At 37.7% G+C, this 8956-nt stretch overlaps 1 non-coding gene across 1 annotated transcript; it reads left to right on the top strand.

The window, feature by feature from the left end:
* The first annotated feature begins 3162 nt into the window (after positions 1-3162).
* LOC148800740 (small nucleolar RNA R71) lies at positions 3163-3269 on the top strand. Its single transcript, XR_016071021.1, has one exon. It is a non-coding gene; the product is annotated as a small nucleolar RNA R71 (small nucleolar RNA).
* The last annotated feature ends 5687 nt before the right edge of the window (positions 3270-8956 follow it).

Below are 8956 nucleotides of genomic sequence, written 5' to 3'. Positions count from 1 at the left end.
AAGCAAGTGCCTTAATGTCGAGTGATCTATGTAGACAACAACCTTGGATAATATCAGATATGAACGAAACTTATCAAGTGCAAATATTACTGCTAGCAGCTCCTTTTCTGTGGTGGTGTAATTGAGTTGGGGTCTAGTCAAGGTTCTGCTAGCATAGTAAATTGGTTGAAAATGTTTGTTCATTCTTTGTCCTAAAACAACTCCTATAGCAAAATCACTCGCATCACACATTAATTCAAATGGGAGGGTCCAATTTGGTGCTACCATGATAGGTGCATGGATCAATTTGTCTTTCAAGATGTTGAAAGCATGAAGGCATTCAGTTGAAAATTCAAAAGTCACTTCTTTCTGAAGCAAGGTAGATAATGGCTTGGAAATTTTTGAGAAATCCTTAATAAACCTCCTATAGAATCCGACATGTCCTAAGAAACTTCTCAAAGAACGAACAGATGTTGGGGTTGGCAATTTTTCAATTGCCTCCACCTTGGCCTTGTCGACTTCTATACCTCTTTGAGAGATCTTGTGTCCAAGCACTATGCCTTCTTGCACCATAAAATGACATTTCTCCCAATTCAACACAAGATGTGTTTCTTTACATCTAGTAAGCACCTGTTCCAGATTATTCAAACATGCATCAAACGAAGAGCCAAAAACTGAAAAATCATCTATAAAGATCTCAATAAATTTTTCAACCATATCAGAAAATATAGACATCATACATCGCTGAAAGGTTGCTGGGGCATTGCATAACCCAAAGGGCATCCTTCGGTATGCAAAGGTTCCATATGGGCAAGTAAAAGTGGTCTTTTCTTGATCTTCTGGTTTAATTGGTATCTGGTTATACCCTGAATATCCATCCAAGAAACAATAATACTCATGCCCGGCTAGCCTCTCCAACATTTGGTCCATAAATGGGAGAGGGAAATGGTCCTTCCGGGTGGCTTCATTTAATTTTCTATAGTCAATACACACACGCCATCCGGTGACGGTTCTAGTAGGGATGAGTTCATTTTTCTCATTTGGAACAACAATCATACCCCCTTTCTTGGGCACAACTTGCACAGGGCTTACCCAAGAACTATCAGAAATAGGATAAATGATCCTAGCATCTAACAACTTAATTATTTCAGCCTTTACCACTTCTTTCATGTTGGGGTTCAGGCGCCTTTGGGGCTGAACGGAAGGCTTGCTGTCCTCTTCCATCAAAATTCTGTGAGTGCAGATTGATGGATTAATGCCTTTTATATCTTCTACCTTCCAAGCTATAGCATTTTTGTGTTCCCGCAGCACTCTTAATAATTTTTCTCTTTGTAAGGGATTCAGCGCTGCGGAAATTATCACGGGGAGATCTGATGGTTCCTCAAGGAAAGCATACTCTAAATGGGATGGTAATTGATTCAGTTCAAGGGTAGGGGGTTCTTGGGGTGATGGCTTACCTGATGGTCCAGGCAATTTGCCTAAGTTCTCTAATTTAAGAAACCCCTTTCCCTTGAATTGAGGCTTATCGTTCAGGTATGCTATCATGAGGTTTATTTTTTCATTTTCTCCTTCTTCAAGTTCTCCCTGCTGGAGGCAGAGTTCAAGAGGATCAGTTATTCTACTTACCTGGAAGCATTCATCAATTGTCAATTCAATGGCATCAATCTTAAAACAAGAATCATCACTAAAGGGTGCATGTTTCATTGCATCAGACATTTTAAAAATTATCTCCTCATCTTGTATCCTAAGGCTGAGTTGTCCTTGTTGGACATCAATCATTGCTTTCCCGGTAGCCAGGAAAGGTCTCCCTAGGATAAGCGGGACCTCCACATCTTCTTGCATGTCTAACACAATGAAATCAACTGGAAAAATGAATTTGTCAACTTTAACTAACACATCTTCTATGATCCCCCTAGGATGTCTAATGGATCTATCAGCCAATTGTAATGCCACTCTAGTGGGTTGGGGTTCATTCAACCCCAATTTCTTGAAGATAGAATATGGCATTAAATTGATGCTAGCTCCCAGGTCACATAAAGCTTTTTCAATTTTTAAACTGTCAATGGTACAAGGAATAGTGAAACTCCCTAGATCTTTGAGTTTCTGAGGCAGCTTGTTCAGAAGGATAGCAGAACATTCCTCATTTAAAGCAACTGTAGCCACATCTCCCAGTTTTCTTTTGTTTGCCAATAATTCCTTCAAAAACCTTGCATAGTGTGGCATCTGGGCTAAAGCATCAGCAAAAGGAATATTAATATGTAAAGTTTTAAATATTTCAAGAAACTTACCAAATTCCTTCTCCAATTTTTGTTGCTTCAGCCTGTTAGGGAATGGAACTTGTGGCTGTTGGTGCATCCCTTGTTGTGCTTCTGGTTGTTCCGTCTTCTGTTGTCTGGTCCCAAGGCTTGTTTCTGCCTTGGGTTCAGCCCAATTCTTCTTTTCTACCTTGGGCAAATCTTTTCCACTCCTTAAGGTAATAGCTTGCACCTGCTCTCGTGGATTCACTTCAGTGTTGCTTGGAAGAGTTCCTGGTAGTCTGGAAGAGATTAATTGTGCCAATTGCCCCACTTGGTTTTCCAGGTTTTTGATTGAGGCTTCCTGGTTCTGGAACCTAGTTTCTGCACCTGCTATAAATTTTGTCATCAGTTCCTCCAAATTGGATTTTGGTTCAGGCTGATGATAAGTCTGGTGGAACGGCTTGGAAGTATGCTGTTTTGGCCAGGATTGGTTTGAATGTCCCCCCTCCATCCTGGATGAAAAGTATGGTGACTTTGGTAACCCTGCTGTCTTGACGAATTGCTGACATAGTCAACTTGTTCAATAGATGGTCTGAACTGATTTCCAACTTGGCAGTCTGTACTGATGTGGCCTCCCCCACACAATTCACAATTAAGAGGCTGCACATGCATGGCAGCTATCTGCATTTCATCTATTTTCTTACTGAGTGCTCCTATTTGTGCAGATAGTGCTGTATAAGTGTCAACATTATGCAAGCCTTGCTGCTTCCTAGTTTGAGTTCTTTCCGAATGCCATTGATAGTTGTTGGCTGCCATTTCCTCAATAAGTGCATGGGCAACCTCAGGAGTTTTATTATTTATGGATCCTCGGGCTGCAACATCTAATATGGTCTTATTTGAGTCAGTAAGACCATTATAGAAAGTCTGCACTTGCAGCCAAATGGGGAGGCCATGGTGAGGAACTCTTCTTAATAGCTCCTTGTATCGTTCCCATGACTCATATAAAGATTCCCCCTCTTGCTGGAAAAAAGTAGTGATGTCATTCCTCATTTTAGCAGTTTTAGAAGGGGGAAAATATTTAGAGAGAAAACGGCTGGCCATTTCGTCCCATGTAGCTATTGATCCTGCCGGTAATGAATTCAGCCATGCTTTGGCTTTATCCTTCAAAGAAAATGGGAATAACCTCAACCTAGTGGCGTCGTCACTTACCCCATTGTGTTTGAAGGTGTCACAAATTTCTAAAAAGTTAGAAATGTGTGCATTGGGATCTTCGTGGGCCAATCCATAGAATTGCACCGTGTTTTGAATCATTTGTATGATGGCAGGTTTGATCTCAAAGTTGTTAGCAGCAATATTGGGCCTGATAATGCTGGAGGCAGCTCCAGTGAGAGTGGGTTTGGCATAGTCCATCATAGTCCTCTACTCAGCCATTTCTTGAGCTTCTTGAGCTTCTTGTGCTTCTTGTCTGACTTGCCTAGCAGCTCTCAAACGGACACGGAGAGTCCGTTCAATCTCCGGGTTGTAAAGGATCTCTTCCAGTTCAGGTCTGCTTGTCATAAACTGTTAAGGTCAAAGCAATAAAAAGGCCAATATTCACAAAAGAAAATAAATAACTAATCCTATCACAACTGAAAATGTAAAGTGAATTATTGGAATACAAAAACCTACATCCTATCATGAATAAATGAAGCTGATTATACTAAAAGCAGATTTAAACCAATATCTTATTCAAGGTTCCTTTATCTACATCCATCGATTGCAACATCTGAATTCAGATCCAATTTAGTTGAGTTCAGATTTGCAAGTCTTTGGTATTGTTAGTCCAGAGAAACTAACAAATAATAATTCAGATCTGAGCTGTATATCTCATACACACTCATTGGTATACACTGCAATATACATCTATCAAATCTGTGATGCGTTAGGGCTGATATCAGAGTTAGGCTTGGTTTAAGGATTTTAAGCTCTACATTTGAAGCCCAAACCTGTATAGCTTATGCATATCAAACACTTGCTAAGACCTGAAAAATCAGATCTGCAATGTTTGGTATTGTTAACTGCTGCAAGAGATTTAAACATCAGTCCTAATCTAATCCAAACATCAATTCAGATCGGGTGCAAGAGATTTAAAAGATAACAAAACATCAAGTTCAAAGAAATTTCAGATCATGTACTCATACTGCCTCAGATTCTCATGTAATTCAGATCTGATTTTACCATTCATGGCTTATATTTCACATCAGAATAGAGTGGGTTCAGGTTTGAGTTCAGATGAACTCAAACCTGAACCCACATGCATTCAGATCTGCAACTAGCTGAGCTCAAATCTGAGGTTCAGATCTGAAGGCTTAGATATCATTCTTTCAAATATTTTTCATTCCTTGCTACCCTTTGATCCCTGAAGCTAATCTGATATCTCACATTGAGTAGGTTCAGGTCTGAGTTATCTGAACTCAGATCTGAACCTAGCAGATTTGCAACCAACTGAACTCAGATCTGACCCAAGTCTGAGTTCACATCAAATTTCTTTCATTCTTTGCTACATTTTCAGCCATGAGACAAGTCTGATGTATCAAAATATCAGTCATAATTGAGTAGGTTCAGGTCTGAGTTCATCTGAACTCAGATCTGAACCTAGCAGAATGCAGACCTGCAATCAGCTGAACTCAGATCTGAATCTAGCAGATTTGAGTTTCAGATCTGAAATTCAGATTTGAGTTTCAGATCTGAAAGTCAGATTTGAAGTTCAGATCTGAAAGCTCTCATGCTATTCTTTTCCTCAAAATAAACCCACTTTTCCTCAACCAAATCAGCTCAAAAAAAAAAGATCATAGTACAAGTTATCTAACATTGCAAAGTCTGCCCTCTATCCTGCTCTGTTCACAGTCCCAGTTCAGATCTGGGTGATTTCAGATCTGAATTTCTTTACCCAATGCTATCCAATTGTTTTATAGAGATAGCAGATTTGTTCTAGGGTGTATTGGGGTGAAGATAACCCCCAATTACCCTTTGAATTTATATCAGTTCAGGTCTGAGTTCAAGGGAACTCGGATCTGAACTGTTGCAAATCTGCTACAGCAGAACTCAGATCTGAACTCAGATCTGAGTTCTGATCCGAATCCTTGGTTTCCATTCTTTCGGTTATATGGTTCTCTCTCTCTTTTTTTTTTCACTGTCTAAATATATTTTTTTTTCTTTTTGTAATGAAAGAAAAGAATAATAAAGGGCTGAGAACAGATTTTTTTTTTCAGCTGAGTGTTGCAGTTCTGCTATAGCAGATCTGAGTGCCGAATGCAACTCAGATCTGCAACACTTATGTTGTTATGAATTTTTCTTGTTTTTTTTTTTTTTGAAGGTAACAACACCAAGATTGAAAGGAAATCAAGTCTACCTTTATTAAAATGAAACTAAAACAAGGAAAGGAAGTAATCTACTGAAGAAAGAAGAAACAAATTAAATCAGTACAGCTGTTGCATTCAAAGCTAAAATATAAAATGAAGCAATTAAAACCATCTATGAATGCAATGATGACTGAGACCAGATTAAGAATGCCCAATGTTTCCTAATATTGCTTCCCTAAATCCCCGGCAACAGCGCCAAAAACTTGGTGTGTGGCTCATTGTGACACTAGCAAGTGCACTAGCCGCTCAAGTAATAAAGTAGTGAGTGAAGTATCATTCCCACGAGGATTTAGGAAACAATTACCAATACTAAATTGGGCACTTCTTATCTGATCAACAATAAATCAAAACTTTAATGAAAGCTAAAAATTATAAACTAAAATCTATCTAAAATATTGGCCCAATTGCCTTCAAATCAGGTTAGAAGAGTAAGCAGTAAATGTCAATCTCAGAATTCAGCAATCTATCAATTTGGATCATTTGAATAAATCATGATTGAGCCTTGGTTTGGTGAAACCCCAAGGTCATGAACAGCCTCTCTCAAGTGCATGTTCATCCTATGCATGAGTGACGGTTCTTCTATCTCTAGAAAGAATCTAATCCCCATGCATGCATTTCTTCAAACACTTCTAAGGCATCAATTCAAATCTGAATTGATCACCAACTGAATTGTGCAAGTTATCTCTAACCTTGCACTCAATTCAGTTCTTGAATAGTAGATCTGAATTCCTAGAGTCTCTCTCAAGCACTCTAATAATTCCAAGCTTTAGATCCATTCGGCCAATCTGAAAATTGCAGATCTGAATTCTCTTTCAAGCAATTCAGATCTTGCAATCTCAAATCTGAGAATTCAGATATGAGTTTTGAAGGTTAGTTGGCCGAATTAATCTACAATAACACCCTTATTCAAGAAACTTCAAGTACAATTCATGACCATTTGAATGAATCAAAAAGAATTAGATTGTTGAACTGAAATTTTGCAAACTGAAATACATCAAGGAAGAATGGAAAAAGGGAGAAAGAAGAAAGAAAATATAACAAAGAAACTGAATTCAAGTCAAAAGAGAATGAAACTACAATTGATTTATTACAAAAGATCTTTGAATCACAAACCCTCAATTCGAACTCACCTTCTCTTCTAGCTTGCTTGTCTTGAACTTCCTTCAGCCCTTCTTCTTCTTCCTTGTGCCTAGCCTTCTTCTCTTCTCTTCTCTCAAGGTGGCCGAACCTCTAAGAGTGGGAGAGCCTTCCTCTCAAGCAATTGAACACCTCTCCCCCCTCCTAGAGGCCTCCTTATATAGTTTTTCAAGGGGGCTCTTGCCCCTTCTTGAAGCCTCTAGAATGGGGTGTATTACACCCCTTTCTTGAACTTTCTAGAGCTCTCTTGAAAGCCTCCTAAGGGCTGCTATTTGGGCTGCACTTAGGCTCTCTCTTAGCACATGATAGCTATACATTGAGCTGCTCTTTTGGGCTGAGAATGGGCCTTCCTTGCTGGGCCGAATTCTACTCATAGCTAGGCTTTCTTTTCTTGGGTTTTCTCAAGGAATTCACTTGCTCTTCTTGGGCCGAAATGCTCTCTCTTGCTTCCACGACCGGGCTGGACTGAAATTGGTCTTTTTGAACCTTCTTTTCTTGCCTTTTTCCTTCCTTTTCTTGGATTAATTATCCCTGAAACTTATTCTTAGCATTAAGCTAAATTAAGGCAAAAATTAATAAAACCGGCATAAAAATCCATGCTAAAGTCCTCAAAAATTATAGATAAATTGTAAATTCATCATGAGGGTAAGTTTGTGGGGGGATGAATTCTTAAACAAGGGAATGGAAATTGAATTCTACATGTATTTCCTCTCATAATTCCTTTATGTGATGAATTAACATGCAATTAATTGAGGAGTCTTTAAAGCATATGCACACTTAAATTCAATGGGTTGCCAATGAATCATTTCACATGAGGAGCTTAGTTTTTGCTTGGGAAAGCTTGGATTTCTTTTCTTAATGCACATGGCTAATGTTTGGGACTTCCAAAGAGGTAAGCACCACTCTCTTGATCACTTTGCTTATCGTTTTCGTGAACCTCATGGACTATCACTAGTATTGAATCCTAGTCTAGAATTGCTCTTTTTGCATGGATTTGGATAGAATTTGAATATGACATTGCCTTTGGAAGTATGCCACACTAACAGAATTTAGAATTTGTATTTCTTGGATCCCAAAATGGGGTATGTTTCAAGATCAATGCAAGTTTTTGGAATCACAATATTGCTTAAATTTCTGGATTTTGGGTTTTCTTTGATCCCAAAATGTGAGTAGAATCATAACATTGCTGTATGTTTTTGGGTTTTGGGCTCTCTTGATCCCATTATGTAGAAAATGAATGTTTTTAGAATCGTAATATTGCTAAAATGTGAATTTTCACATTTTTGTTGGAAACAATGCTTGAATGAAATGAACTTTTGGGGATGGAGTTCTATATGAAATAAGCTACACATGCTAAATTCAAGAATGTTGAATAATGCATGCAAATGGGTTGGATGTTTGGGCTGAAATAAAAAGAGTTATATTGATCACTTAGGCTAATGGGAAATATGTCACATAATGGAGAAGTCTAAAATTTGACTCATGAAACTCAAATAAAATATGCAATTTGGGGTTAGGATGATAACTTTGGGTTCTTCTAGCTTTAGGATGGTAGGCGAGTAGTGTAATTAAATGTTCCTAGGGTAATCATGAATAAAATGCCAACAAATTGAGTATCATATGTTGTGAGGTGAAAAAAAAAATCAGCTTTAGCATAGAAGTTTAATCCTTCTTTTTCTTATTAATAAGAAATAAAAGAAAAGACTTAGGCTAATTCAATTTTAGTAAGTGTCTTCTTTGAAATTCTTGATTCTTGAACTTGTTTATTATGGAGACATTGGAATAAATTTCAGCATTGTTCTTTTGAAGCTTGTTGACTTGGCACGCTGAAGTGAGAGTGAGTTTCTAGCTTCTTGGGTAGGTTTGACTCTCTTGAACTTGATTAAATCATTGGTCTTCTAATCGTGGAGAAGTTTGGGAGAATTTACAGCATTATTCTTCGAGGATAAACATTATCAAATGCTAAAAATGGAGAGAGTTTAAAATATTTCAAAAAAAGTAATCTTGTAAATCATGAAGAAGCCTTGAAACTCACTTAGAATAAACAATTTAGGCCTTATTAGAAGTTAAATAAAGAGTGTCTTAAGATGAAATGTGTTCAAGATTCAAGATGAAAGAAAAAAAAATGGAAATGAAAAATAAACATAAAAAATAAAAATCAAGTCAAAATAAAAAAAAAATGTTAATGTTTATGATAAGAAA

Source organism: Nelumbo nucifera, chromosome 4 (assembly GCF_055504915.1).
Source record: "Nelumbo nucifera cultivar China Antique chromosome 4, China Antique-T2T, whole genome shotgun sequence".
NCBI lineage: Eukaryota > Viridiplantae > Streptophyta > Magnoliopsida > Proteales > Nelumbonaceae > Nelumbo > Nelumbo nucifera.
Note: the sequence above shows the minus strand (reverse complement) of the source record. Positions and strands in the feature narration are given on the sequence as shown.